Source organism: Halyomorpha halys, unplaced genomic scaffold (assembly GCF_000696795.3).
Source record: "Halyomorpha halys isolate HHAL.00 unplaced genomic scaffold, Hhal_1.1 Scaffold548.1, whole genome shotgun sequence".
Taxonomy (NCBI): domain Eukaryota; kingdom Metazoa; phylum Arthropoda; class Insecta; order Hemiptera; family Pentatomidae; genus Halyomorpha; species Halyomorpha halys.
The window spans coordinates 324085-340150 of NW_027105247.1; the positions used below are offsets into that span (position 1 = coordinate 324085).

General features: G+C 30.0%; 1 pseudogene; it reads right to left on the bottom strand.

Moving 5' to 3' along the window:
* LOC106684151 (uncharacterized) overlaps positions 1 to 16066 on the bottom strand; it is a 109870-nt pseudogene that overhangs the window by 23414 nt on the left and 70390 nt on the right.

The window sequence follows — 16066 nt, forward strand, 5'->3', positions numbered from 1 at the left end:
GTATTCAATTTCAACTTGATCCCGATTCAAATTCAAATATCAATGATTAACACTGATGTTTTTGAATCCGAGGGTAATCCTAAAACTAAGGACTCCCAATATTTTAATAAACATCAAATTTCGTTTATTTCCTATAATATTTACATCTCTTAAAATATTGAAAACTTATAGTAAAAGAACCAGAAAGAAAAAAGGCACTTATTTCACCCCAATTTTTTTATTACTTTAGTGAAAACTAATCATAATTACTAGTCTAAATTGATGAGTCTGCCAAGTATATGTAGGGGTAATAAAAAATGGCGGATGTTTCAAAACGTTAACCAAAAAAATAATTTTTTACGAATATCTTTGAAACTACTCGAACTTTAACTTTATCCGACTTGAAATTAACATTTAGTGAATTTTTTTTTTACGTATTTTAAGTTTCTGCTTAAAACTACAAATACGTAAAAAAAACATTATATAAATAGAATTAAATTAAAATCACTTCTTTCTATTATGAATAATATATTTAGACCTTAACATTTCCTGTGTATCACTTACTGTGAAAGAATTTATTGTATTATTATTGAATCTTTTTAAGTATAGTCAGTCAGTATAATAACCTAAAAGGGAGACTGAAGAAAAAATGTCAGTATTAGTAATACTCGAGTATTCCTTAAATTAAGTTTCTACTTATCTATGATTTTTATTTTTATTAAGGTAACGAGGGCAAGTACGGTAAGAATTTTAAAAGTTCGGATTTGGAAGGCTATTAAGAATTTTAATTTTCATGATAGAGAGTTTTTAAACATTGTTATTAAATACACCATACAATTGCTCTCCGGAATAACCTCAAAATAACTAGTCCATTTTATAATAAAAAAAATATAAAGTTTCAATATCGGGACATGTAGGCCCAAAAAAATGGAGTTAGGACGTAAATGAGTTTTATTCTTCTTGTGTTTATATTTGAAAGGTTCTTTAGGAAAGAGAATGAAACCTGTTCGTTCCAAATTAAAGACAAGCAATAATAATTTAAACTGTCCAAAATTTTACTAAGTTATAAATTTTTTCCTAAGTTCAAGGGACTGCAATAAAGTTATAACGTTACATAGCGTCCGAGGGTTCTTACGAATGCGCTCTAGGAGCCGAGAAAATAAAATTGCATAATTTTAGAATTTGTTTATGTTATTGTATGCCACTTTTGTTTGACATCTTATACAGGGAGAGATTTTAGTTTTTATCATTTAATTAGCATTTTAATATATTTAATATAATCGAAAATAGTAGAGATTAATTTCATGGAACCGTCAAGAAACAAATATCAGCTGCCCTAACTTGGAATCGAACCCATAACGTTCCAAACCGAGACATCACGTTCCCGCGCCGTGGTGTATCTTCCTCCCATATTTAACAAATTAAGGGCCCGTGGCACTAGAAATTAGAAAGTTGGTGTATCAAAAGAAATAAACAATATACCAGTTAAAATCATTATTTCATTAAATATTCGAAAAGTGACCAATTTAAAATAAAATGTTGAATATTTACAGGTGGTATTTTCTTTTGAGTTTTGGTTAGTGAAATCAAGAATAACTTCTCCGATCTTAAAGAAATTAAGTTTTCCTCATCATAGAAATAAAGAAATATCGTTCATTTGTATTCCTACCACAGTACTTAGTAATACTATGGGGCCAGGAGTATATATGGCTCTGCTTGTTATTATCTCTGAATCTATTTCTGACCTTAAGAATGCGATGAGATCACTCAGATATGAAGATCCCATTAAAAGGTTCATTTGTTATTAGAATGATTGACCAAATATAATTGTTTGCTTCTGTGACCGAAGCGAATACGGACTGATATTAAGACAAAGAGGGCCTAAGCGGCCACTTGCAGAGTTAGCCGACCACGAAGATGAAGATACAAGAGACGCCGGTGATCCTTTATCGTTGGCGACACATCCTCTTCGGTTTGCGTCAGCTCGTTTGCTTCCTCTCATTTGGGGCCTAATAACCCAGCAACACCCGATCCTTCTTGTCCTCACTATATCCTTATTGTCTGTATCCTTTTTCCTTTTGCCAATGCACGAACCTCTTGAGTCATCCCTAATTTCTCGCTTTATTTTCATTTTCTTCATGAGCAATCAGAGGTTTTGACAAGGGCGCCAGAAAAAACGACTTGTTTCTATTTTTATTTTTATTCACTTCCGGCTCAGATCATGTTTACCCCATTAATCGGCCTTCGCGGTTGTTTATATTTATTGAATGAAAAATTATAGAATCGTGATGGATTATGGAAGATAAGCAATCATTCATTAATTTGGCAACTTGACCATATTTGAATAAATTTATTTAAAATCTGTATATTTATACATTTAAGTTTGGTTTATTAATTTGTTTTTTTAACAGAACAAACTGAATATTTTTAATGTACCTATCGATTAAATATCAATTCAAATAAACAGTTTCAACAAAAATCTTAATTAGAATCATTAGGTATATATTTATGAAATAGGGTACCATTCATGATGGTATATTTTATTCAAATATTTTTATTTTTAACTTCATTTTATTAGTTTTGTTTCAACATTTGTTTCCAAGCACTATGTAATATCAAAACTGAACTGATAAGACTGACTGAAAAATATCCCAAAGGTTAATTTTATAATAATAAAATAAATAATAAAATAATATACCATTTAAAATATATTCAAACAGTGAAGAAAATTAAATAAAACTTCTTCTTGTTTATGTTTTAGGATTTATAAACCAAATTTAACATGGGCAGAACCAGGAGACATAGCCAGTATTTTATAAATTAAAGGAATAATACTTTATATTGTCTTGGAACTGTTCAATGAAATTTTAATGAAACCAAGATATTATTTTTCAACATTATATATATAACTATTGATTTCGTCCCTTTTTAAGTATTTGTATTTGAAGTATTGTTTACAATTACTGAATATATATTTTTGTGATAGCTTTTAACAGCACTCATGTCATTCTAAAATACTTTTACGGTTAATAATTTATGAATGAATTTCATTTAAGAATTCCTCCAATGATTTTTTGAAATTCAGGTTGAAAAATACAGCTAGAAGGACTCTTGCATTGGGCTATAACCATTTGTATGCATTCCTGAAAGACTTCACCGTAAAGAGCTTCTTGATTGGACATGGGAGAAAGCAGGCAAGGAGTGGAGGAGATGTGCAGGGCTGGGACAGGCAAAGATATTTATCAATAAACCCTTTATATTTGGTTCTAAATGGATGGTAGGCCTGAATAGAAATGAACTCCGATTACTAATAACAGTTCTTACATGCCATTGCAGACTTAAAAGATCCTTAAGATTTGGGGAGTAGTTCATGACGAAACTTGTCGTTTATGTGGACAGGCCTCGGGAAGTGCTCTACGTAGTACAGGGTGTTTCAGGGTTATGTGGCCAAACTGAAAATATGAATTAAGGACCTCAAAACAAGAACAAACTATCCTCTGAAGGTATGTCCGCAAACGCTTTGTTTAGGAGAAATTCACACCTAAAGATTTTCATTGTTTTGAATTATTTAGGTAATATGAAATAAATACAACTTATTTATTTGTTCTAACTACTTAATTAATTAAATTTAAACATTAAATTCATATTAAATGTTGTTCAAAGTGATTTCCTTGAGCCATATACCAGATACCACCAGCAAAAGTATCAGTTTCTCTAAGACGTTGAAAGGTGAAGCTAAAGATAGACTTTTTTGTCACTAAGGTGTTCTATGTTCTGATAAAATCCTATAATATGAAGTTTCAGAATTATTCCTCTCTTGGGGTTGGTAAAAAGGATCCATTGGCACACTTGCCGGATATGTTACTAGTACCAGTACAACCAGAAATAATTGTTGGATCCGTCTTGAAATAAGTGGGAATTTATGTGTATGTTCCATTTTCCATTATGATACCTTCTTAATTTAAGAAATAAGATCACTGTTATGGATTAAAAGAATCCAACTTGCGTAGATTTTAGCTTACGCTAATAACTAAATAATTCTTCGGAGGCGATCGACATGATAATAAATTTTTGAAATTCATTGGAGACAAGCATTGATTTTTATATTGACCCTATGATTTATAACAAAGTACAATATACTAAAGAACTTTAGGAAAAGTTGTTGCATCCAACTTTAACTAAGGTATGAGGAGGGTTTGGCGTCCAAGGAGTGCATTGTTCGGTATTGAACTCTCGGACTCGCTAAGCGTTCGCCATTGCTATTACCATTATTAAAAGATCCGAAACGGATTGGACCAAGACCCCGTCACGATGCAATATACGAACCGGATGTATTAATATTGATTGATCATAGTATTGGCTGTGAAGATCGTCACGTGATGAATACTGATGCTTCAATTCGCATGCGCCTGACTCGGGCTATCTTGCATCTTGTAATTGTTAGCACGAGTAAAATTTAAAATTTAATGTTTAATCCATGCCAGGAGATTTTAATTGTTTTGTTGGGAGGAAAGTGAATGAACAGAACTAGAGAAACAATAATGCAGAAAAAAATATCTGAATATGGGTAACATAATAAATTTTATACTTCATTTATTTAAATTTAGAACTGTATTAGGACGATTCTACCGAAAATTGGCATTTTGTGTTCAATGTCATTGGTGCAGATCAAATATTTATACATATTTTTTTTCACCGGATCAATTTATTACTTCAATCATTTTAATCGGGAAATCACTGATATAACAATGTTAAATGATGATAAACCATTCCCCAGTTGTCATATATTTTGTCTGTTCGAAATCATGGTTTTTACTGAGAATAGTCTTTGTAAAGAAAAGGACATGCCAAGGATAAATTGAAATCCTCAAATCCAATATCCACTTTATTAAGGATTTTTTTTCCCCCATTTACGTGTTCCAATTCTCATTCCTTTGTCGAAGTTTGAATTTGCCGCCAGACTCTTGCCCTTGTAGGTTCATTATTATTTCTAGTCTAGTAACACTAGGAGAAGTGGGGTCCCTTATATAGCGTTTCACATTAATTTTGTTGTTTTGAATAACAATCAGTAGCCTAAGGACCATATTACGGAAAGTAACTAAACACAAAGTAAAGAGGGAAAACAGAAAGTACCATATTTATAAAATATATTATTATTTCATTTGTTTCTAATAGATGATATATTGATAACATGGACAAAGTTGATTTTAAACAAGGGTAACGAAGTAATTACCTGTTTAATCCGAAATTCTCATTCCTTTGTCATTATTATCTTAAGAGCCGAAAATAAATCAGATGCATAAAAAATGATTCTCTAATAAAGCATAGGATCGGAACAAGTACTACCATACCTCTCACGAATAGGAGCTTCCAGACTCGAAAGACGAAGAGGTTTAGAATAATCATTATGGTAGCATATTACATGTATTATTATAAAATTTGTGAATGTATTTCATATCTGATTTGGGACTGATCTCATTCGGGTATAATTTTATTAGATTTAAGATAAAAGTAAAAATTATTATTGTACTAAAACTAAACTTTTATCGTGATAAAGTATCAAATCATTTCCTTGCGTCATTAATTTACGGTTTAATTAAAAACAATCTTTTGATCTCATAAACATTTTTTACTAAATAATCTTTTCCTGTAAAACCTGACATTTCATTTTAAACGACCAATGGTGTGTAAATTATAACTCTTTAGGAAAGAATGCATTGACAAAGTATTTTAATTTTATCTAGATATTCCATGTGTAGCGACACGTGCTGGTTTAGACTGCAACGATTACAGCCGCCGAAACTACTATAGCTCGGCATGACGCAACATACTAGCTAAAACGGGAGCTACTACTGGCGACAAGCAAATGTTGTTTATTAATATTTGTACTATTCATTGTAAATACCTTAATTGTAACATGTAACAACTATATAAGCTATAGAGATTTCTATAAACTATATCAGCTCTGATTATAATTATAATTTAATATATTAATTATCGATGGACGGTGGTGAAAAATCTGATATTGAAATGAATTCGTACATACAAATATAAAACAATATAAAATTATTTCTTAGGTTTGTGATATTCACGGTTTCAGTCTATTGTTGAAGACGATAGATGATACGTACGAATTTATTTCAATATCAGATTTTTCACCACCGTCCATCGATAATTAATATATTAAATTATAATTATAATCAGAGCTGATATAGTTTATAAGCTTTAGAATTTTTACCTAAAAATATCAAATTACACTTGGGTTTTCATACTTGTAAAATAAAACTGTATGAACAAATTTTATTGTCGGTAGTTTTTTATTTATAAAATTACCACACAGTTAGACGTAAGACATAGGTGTCGAGATATTTTTGAATTTATAGTATAAGTATTCATTTTTGAAAATCTGGATTAATTTAAGAACGAACTATATTACACTCAACCTATAAATACTACTTTGGTTGTCTGTAGAAAATTGAAATGGGCGGATCAAATCAGATGAATAGATTACAGTGAATTAGCAAATGAGGGGGTAAAATTTGATGAGAGGGTAACATTTATAACGACTTTTTCTGCATTGAGACTGTGTCGGTAGAAAATATGTTGAGAAGAGTCCTATGGTTTTAACATTGGGACAAGTTTGTTTGACAGTGTATTTGATGTCTATTAGTGTAATTAATATAAACAAACGTTGTGCCACAGAAAGTGTTCAAGGAAATTATTTAATGAAAGGTATAATTATTTATTTTTATACCGAGGTAAATTAAATTGAATAATTTTTTTTTATGGTCAAAAAACTTTATTCTCAATCATCAATAAATCAAATTGATTAAAAAGTGGGAAAAAATATAATTTATTTATGAATTTTGAAATATAGATAACTATTTACTTATCCAGTAGAAGTGCTGAATAAGCTACTCTGATACTGTTTTTGGTAAACGTTTTTTAACTTATCTTTTCATTTGAGTCAAGAAACATAGCGCGTTTACTAAATGCCCCTAACAGAGCATTCATAATATAATAATGAATAGATCTAATTTCCCTAATTCAATTATTTAAAAATCCTCAATGCTCCTTACTTACTTTGACACAAACAAAATCATACATAAAGACCTTAATGTTCCCTATGTAACAGATCTAGCCCGAACCAGATATCACTCCTTCCATTATAAACTCCCTAACCACTCAAATCCCCTAGTTTCAAACCTTGCATCCTTTCCATTCCAGACAATCCTCCAAGGCTCCTGAAAAGAAGATGGCCACGAGACCAGCTAATGTAGAATGTCAACTCAAAATACTCTCTTAAAATATATACAAACAAAAGAATAGACAAGATGAACATAATGAAACTATCTGTATTAAAAATAAATAAATAAAATAACATATTGATAAAATAATATATACAATATTTACACAATCGACCTGAGGATCCCTGAGCCCACTCTATCCCCCACGTGTAGGGGGGATAGAGTGGGTAGAGCAGAGCTCAAGAGATCTCAGCGCATCCCTCTCACCGCATCACTGTTAATGAGCCAGTGGAGGCTGAGCAAGTGCGCTAAAGCAGCAAACACTCAACTTGTAAAATGTCATTAGAGTGCTACCAATGGGTAGTTGCTCTACACGCCTATAATACTCTATTTTAACTAAGATCATATTTACAAAATTTATTTTGTAATATACAGTTGTAAATTTCAATAAAGATATTAAAACAAATTATTTAAATGACTAATAAACAATAATCTAAATAATATAAAATGTCAAAAAGGTAAGACGAAGAATCAGACATGTAGTAAGCTAAATATTTCCCAATAAGAAAATAGATTGACATATATTTATTAGAAGTGGTGAAGAATTTCACAACATTAATACTATGTTCAAGAATTCTAATCAAGCCTAGATAAGCATGTTGAAAGTAAAAAGGAATCTAAGTTACTACAACCTATCGAAGTAGAAAAAAGGTACAGAAGCAAAACTCCAGATCATAACCATAATGTCTCAGATACAATGTTAGAGCATGCACTCCAGCATAGATTGAGAAGGAAAGGATCCAGCGAAAGGGTCAGTGCCGCTGGATAAGATAGCTCTCCATAACCGGCATATGGAGCCATCCGTTTCTTCCTCATGGCAAAAACAGGAATCCTTCTAAGAACTAGTCTAACTAGGGGTCTGCAGGTCTGAATTTTATTCTCGTCTTTTTATCTGCCCCGGCCTACCATTAGGTCCCTGTTTCATTAGCGGAGGACTGGGATAAAGATAGAACTTACGCACGTCCTTTCACGCTACGCCTTTATACTAATAGTGCTACGTGTCCTCAAGGAGGCCCTAGGTGAAACAACTGTTTTAGTGCGTGGTTTCACGCACAACGTTTTGTATTTATGGAGGAATGCTTCTTTGTAAAGATAGAGCCAGTATCTTTATTCCAGCATCAGGTGTCTGAAACGACGATAAGTTCTGATGATTAGATTGTGATGATTATGGCCTGTATCGGATCCTGTAACCTAGTAACAAGAACAGATTTAACATTCATGCTGAATGTTTTTAGGAACATCAAGAAAGTCCTTTGCCATTACAGCCTATAGTTGGCCATAGTTTCTTGAACAACCATTATGGATGGTATCATCTACCATCACATGCATGGTAGCTGAGAATAATGGTGATGTCTGGGTGGAGAGCATGCATATATTGCACATTTTGTATCTACATTATTTTATATATCTATGAAATTTTATATTTATGAAATATTTATTACTTTTATCGTCTAGCTTAATATATTTATTTATTACTTTTAACTTTTAGCTTAATATATTTCCTTATTCTATTTAAATTGTTATATGCATGTGTTAGAATGTTTTTTAAATTTTAATATATTGTAAATCTGGACGACCATGTTGGGTTTTAAGTATATATGTATTTTTTTTACTATATTTGAAATAGTTATGTATTCTTTTATACTTTAACTTAAACTTATTCGTATGAGTGATAAAAAAAAAGAGAGAAAATGTGTCGCGGCATCCTAAGATACCTTAAGGGTATACCAGAGGTGCCGCAAGGAAATGCTAATTTCTCAAAATTCCTCCTCCCCTCCCCCCCCCCGAAAAATACAACAGCCAGGAAGAAAAAAAGGCATTTATCTCACCCCAATTTTTGATTACTTCAATGAAAACTATGTACAATTACTAGTCAAAACTGATGAGTCTGCCAAGTATAGGTAGGGGAAATAAAAAACGGCGGCTGTTTCAAAACCTTAAAAAAACATTAATTTTTCATTCGGAGCTCTATATCTTAAAAACTACCAACAACACTACAAAACCTAAGAGCACATTATCTAAAGAAAAGTAAATTTTCTGAAATATTAGCTCTAATAGAGCTATTTACGCCTAATAGTTCTCGAGATATAGGCTTTTAAAAAGCACCATTTTATAAAAATGTACTGAAATATCAGTAGTTAGTTAATTTATTTTGAGAGATCTATATCTCAGGAACTATGTGACGTAAATATGTCTATTAGCAATCAAATGAAAGCTAATTTAATGTACTATAAAGTAATTTATGGCCTTTACCTTCTTAGGAATAGTAGTTTTTATGATATTTGCTAAAATAAATTAATTTATAGTTGTTCGGACAATAAATTTGATTAATGAAACACTTTATTTCAGAAAAAATTGGAGGTACAGATGTCTGCCAGCACTAAAATTAAAGCTAGTTAAGTTGTTCGGAGAATAAATTTGATTTATGAAACACTTTATTTCAGAAAAAAATGGAGGTACAGATGTCTGCCAGCACTAAAATTAAAGCTAGTTAAGTTGTTCGGAGAATAAATTTGATTTATGAAACACTTTATTTCAGAAAAAATTGGAGGTACAGATGTCTGCCAGCACTAAAATTAAAGCTAGTTAAGTTTATTATAAAATAGTTAATAATATTTATCTTTGTAGGGGTAGTAGTTTTTATGGTATTTGATAAAATAAAGTGAAATTAATTATTTTTAACGTTTTGAAACAGCCACCATTTTTATTCCCCTTACCTATGCTTGGCGGACTCAACAATTTTGACTAGTAATTATACCTAGTTTGTCAATCAATCAATTAAGTAATCAAAATAACTGCCATTTTTCTCCTCATGGACACTTATACTATAGGGACAAGAGAATCTTACAAAGTAACCCTCCTCACCATTGGTCTATGTTTTTCACTAACTAAGTAAATTTGGTATTAGTTGTGAATTCAGATCTAGAATGGATTCAATATGATTCAAATCAACACCACTAGTACATTTAAAATTATTAACAGGATTTATAATAATAAAAATGAATGGATTCTATACATAATAGTGTAATTTATTCTTCCGTTTTTCGATTTACAGCAGATGTTGAGAGAACATCCCACAAAAACAAAAAATTTGTTTAACTTTTTAAAAATTATCAATATCTATGATCATAAATATTCTAACAGTAATTCCATTATGTATAAGTGGATGCATAATTTAATATTGTAATTTACTATCTATGTCATTTGTAATTGTAACTTTTTAAATTTGTAAAATGTAAGTTGTAATTGTAACTTTGTCAATTTGTAAATCCAGTGTAAGTAACTCTAGTGGTCGAAACACTTAAAATAAAATAAATAAATTCTTCTTTTTACCACATGGATTAAAATTTCGTGATGTTTAATCGTTTATTGAATATTTTAAGATGTAAAACTGATATGGAAATTCAATCTCATGCGAATATTACTTACAATTGTACAAAACATAGGTATCCTGACAACTGAAGAGGAAGCAGATAGGATCAGAAACGAGTTCTCACAGAGGGAGTTCGTGAGTCTAGTAATTCTTCTGAACTAATTCAGACATGTTTAATCAACACATGGCATCGTAGAGATTTTCGTTCTTGATAGGAATTGTTGATGAAAGATTGGGGATGTAATTGGCTAAATAGTTAAGAAATTCCATTGGGAAGGAGTGCAATGACTTTTTTACCCGCTTTAGACAGAAATGTCAATATATGATATAATAGTACAAGAGCCCGGAAGAAAAAAAGGCAGATACCTCACCCCAATTTTTGATTACTTCAATAAAAACTATGTTTAATTACTGGTCAAAATTGAAAGCTGGAAAAAAATTAAAATGTGTAAGGAAAGCAATAATTAATAATAAAAAAGAAAAGAAATCATGTATAACTTTTGTACATAATACAGAATTTATGTACAAAAGTTTATGAAATGCTGTTTTTTAAAAAGCTATATCTCGAAAACTATAAAACGTAAATAACTCTATTAGGGCTCATATTTTAGCAAATTTACTCTTCTTTAAATGACATACTCTTAGGTTTTCTTGTGTTGTTTCTACTTTTTAATATATACGAATGAAAAATTAGTTTTTTTTATCGCTTTGAAACAGCCGCCATTTTTTATGCCCCCTACCTATATTTGGCAGACTCATCAGTTTTGACTATTAATTATACATAGTTTTCATTAAAGTAATCAAAAATTGGGGTGAGATAGCTGCCTTTTTCTCCTCTTGGGCTCTTGTACTATAACAATTGGTTGAATGTATTATTCCTTTCTGAAAAAACGTTTTAATAGTAAAGAAAAAAAGATTTATTATAATAAATGAAACATATTACACAAAAATAGTATAATTTTTTGGAACATACTGTTGTCATTTATTATAGATCTAAATTTTTACTATGAAAAAAATTAGTAGATATTGCTATAGTGGATTGAGGTCTTATAGGCAAAATATCTTTATTTCGGATATCTCAGTAGCGTCTTTATATTAAATTAATCAAATAGGTTGAATATTTAAAACAAATAGATGATTTCCACTTGTTGAATCATAAATTAGGACTAAGGAAGTATCAATCTCTGATACGCAGTGTTTTAATAAGCGTTAAAGGTATCAAGTTTAAAAAATAAAATAAAAATCGAGTATCATGTTTCGATAAATGTCGTTAGCAAAGGAACAGAAAAACCACAAATTGTAAAAGAGTGTAAATAAGATGGAATGCCACTTCTCTAATTTAACCAATGTCCTTTCTATGTTTTTATATACCATACAAGATATCTCACTTTAGATGTTCAGATTAGATTAGATTAGGTTTTTATTAGATGTTCACTTTAGATTTTTATTAGATGTTCACTTTAGATGTTCACTCGTAACATCTACAATTTTGGAACATTGGATTTGATATTGGTTGGATCATAGCAGTAGATTGTGGACTATCTTCTGAGAATGTTTTTTATTTCCTAACCTCCTCATTTTCTTTTCTATCACACCTAACCCTAGAATTTCCGATGGGATGGCGTACTTTTTTTTATGAATTCTGACAGAAAATCATATTTTCAAACGACTTCATGTTTTTCACTTTTTTGATCCAACTCGGTCTAAAGGCGTAAATTACCAAACCGCAAAGACTGTTTTACTGTTTTTGCGGTACTCGAGAATCGAGTAAACCTTAAGGAACAGATTGTTCCAGAATTAAATTTCATAATTCATTGATCATAATTAGAGGTACTTATTTATTGAGACATAATAGTCATAAAAACTATTTTAGTCTCTTCAGGCGGTCAAGGAAACCAAAATTATAAAGATGGATTCTTATGGCAGTTATAAAACGATTTTATTTTTTAAACCTAACGAAACTCGTCATTCACCGTAAAAAATTGGTTTCAGGATTTGGAGATTTACACCTCGAAAGCTTTGTCTTACAATTTTATTTACTATTATAATTCTTAAATAACTAGATAAAAAGTACTCTGTTTCATTGGAAATTGCACATGGAAGTGCACTGGAGAAGAACCGGAACGAGTTAAAAAATGTATATTATGTATTATCTTAAAATGTAAAAAGAAAAACAAACATTCAACGTTTGTAATCTTTAAATAAATACAAATAATAATTTCAGTGATTAGTTAAACAACAAACATAATAAAATAATTTAAAAAAATGAACTCACCACACTTATCCTGTTTCTACAAATATGAAATCCACTATGTCTCTAACTTTCAAGATCGTCCTGTAACAAATTAGCTAAAATTAATATTTTATATATTAAACAGAATCGTTTAGTAGAAATTAATATTCGAGAATTAATGGAATAATATTTTATTTGGAATAATGCGCAGTTAGTTAGATAAAAGATGGTAACATTAGATGAGCAATTGTTTACATTAAGTTCCATTCATAAAGAAAAAATTAGTATTTGCTTGAAGAAAAAAATGAATTTTTATAAAATTAATAATTTTTTTACTTCTAGGGGAGGGGGGTAGCTATCCCCCGTTTGGTTTCCCACGTTTCATGATTTGAGTTAAATAGCGTTTAATATCTTCAATAATAATTTTAGTTATAAAAGAAAAAAAAATTAAACCATTTATTTTGTTGTTGCGATTAACTTTGGACTGTTTGTTTTTTTGTTCCAGTTGTTATGTTATTGGAAAAGTGGCATCTGCATATGAACATTTTTCAAGCAGGTCTGTTTGAATTATTCTCAGTTTAAAGGGTATTTTACGTAGAGAGTTTAATTTATTTTTTATAGTTTGATAATATTTAAATCTCTTATAGTTAGCTGCATGAGCTAGTTCACATTTTACACAAACCGGCTAATCTGTAAATTATAGCCTGTATTTTGAGAAATGGTGTTTACCTTCGGATTTAACGTATCTGGGCACTAAATTACGGGCATTTTGTTTTTTGGTGTTAGCATATTTGTATACTGTATACTCTGAATATTTGTTAACATTTTAATAGCACTGGTTTGTTGCTTAGGTTGACGTTAAACATTGCTGAAAATAAATTTTTAAGTTTAAAAATATCATTAGCCTCTTCGTTATTTTCAATAGATACTAAAATGAGTATTTTTATCTTTATTCAATATTCTGGATAAATCTATCACTTCATTTTTTTTTTAAAACTTGGCCTTTAATTCCTCTTCGGTTATACTGTATGGGACCTTCCTTTTGACTACATTCAAATATTTATTTTTATTTGAGGGAAATATATGCTATTTTATATTTAGTTATTGTTCTATAGTAATCTATGATTGATAGCATAATTTATGCATTGCTGCCGGCTAACTGGGTTGTAAACGGTCTGATACATGATTCATTAAGTCTTTTAATATAGGTTTATAATTAGTACCATTGTGTAGAAATATTGGTGGTATTTTTATAGAATCGTATTTAAAAACATTCAGAGTATTGTGGTTACTAGTACTTAATATAGCCTTATCAGACAAGAAGCCAACCTTAGACAGATGATAAAATATATTGCTTACTTTAAGAGATGTAATTTGAGTATTTTCCTATTTTTTAATTAGTGATAGGGTTTGAAGTGAATCGGTGGTTTCATGAATTCTCTTCTTTGAATTGAATTCCTCCAGTTTTATATTGGAGGTTTTGGGATATTTCTATATTTATAATTAGGAGTTTAATTGATCGCCTGATTGCATTAATGAACCAAAGAAGAAAACAAATAAAATATTACAAATTGAATAATATATGAAAATACTTCTTATTACGCTGCAATACAACTGCACTCTTTTAAAGTCAGAGGCCAACTGAATAATATTTCAATAAATAATGAGACAACCCAATAATAATAAACATGTCAGGAAAAAATATTAGTTTTTTAAAAATTGTATCTTGGAAAACATAGAACGTAAAGATTTTTATTATAAGCTCAACTTTAAGGTTGTTGAATGCATGAATCATAAACTAGTTAATATTTTCCTAAGAACAGTAGTTTTTTTGATATATGGCAAAATATATTCACAAAATGACGTTACTTCTTCTAATTCTTTAAAAAAAAATTAGTGCTTTGAAACTATATTTCGGAAAATATTAAATGCAGTGTTCTATGAGGGCTTAAATTTACTCTACAGTAAAAGAGGTTTTAATACTGTTTTTCTAGCGTAGTTTTAGTTAGTAGGTAGTTTTCAAAGCATTAAGGACTAAATGAAAAATTATTTTTTTTGTTTAAGTAAGTGAACTAGTGGTTTTGAAATAGGTTAATACCTAGGTTATTTAATGTTCCTGCTGTTTTTATCCAACAGAAAATGAATAAATACAGTATTAATAAAAAAAAAAAAAGTATTTTTTTTATTCAAGATTTTGATGACAGTGCAGAGAAACAAAAAAAGTGAAAAGATAAACTTTTTCCTTCTTGGTACAAGGACCTCGATAGAAAATAAAAGAAATTTAAATTCTTTCTAAATTGGTTTCTATGTTTAAACCTTAATGTACCTCGTACACCTTTGTCGGGTTATAATAGGTTTCCTTTTAAAATTTTAGATGATTTGCGCAATTTAAACCTTTAAATTTTACTATTGTTTTACATATCATGTTATTAGTAATATTTAAAGAGCTATTGGCTATAAAGTAAGAATAAAATAGGGCGGCCATTTTGAAAAATCTGTCATATTAGGCCTACGCACTCACAGACTGCAAATCCATTGTTTACAAGTTTACAATTACTTCTAGGTTAACTTTCAGATTTTTTTTTTCATTATATTTAAATAATGATGTTCTGAAACACTGCCAGAAAAATAAATAAATGTTTTAAATTTCGTTTTGGAAGCATCACGACGATTTTTGTTATAACAGTTTCAACTCCGCAGAAAAAGTCATTGATCGACCTTTGAAAAAAGGATCCAACAAGAAAACAAAAAAATCACCTATAGAATAAAATAACAAAGCAGAATATTAGCAGGCGTGCTCAATAGTACTCAAGAGATAATTGACAGTACGTTATAAAAATTGTCATCTATCGATCTATAACGAGCCTTCGATACTTTATGCAGTCGGTGCATGATTTATTCATACAAACCCGTGCCATTAAAAGTAAGCGTCTATCGGATGGTTATTCTTCTAGTGGATAAACTTTGCAACCTCAACAGCTATCGATCTGTTTCAGTACTTCATAATAATCAAAACTTGTTTAAAATGTCCAACATTGTATTTTATTTTCATTTTGGTTTCGGTGTAGTTATAGGATATGCCATATCTTAAGGAATTGGAGGATCTCAAATGAGGGGAACTTTTAAACTTTTAGATCCCAATTTTCAATGAAAACACATCTCCAAATATAAATT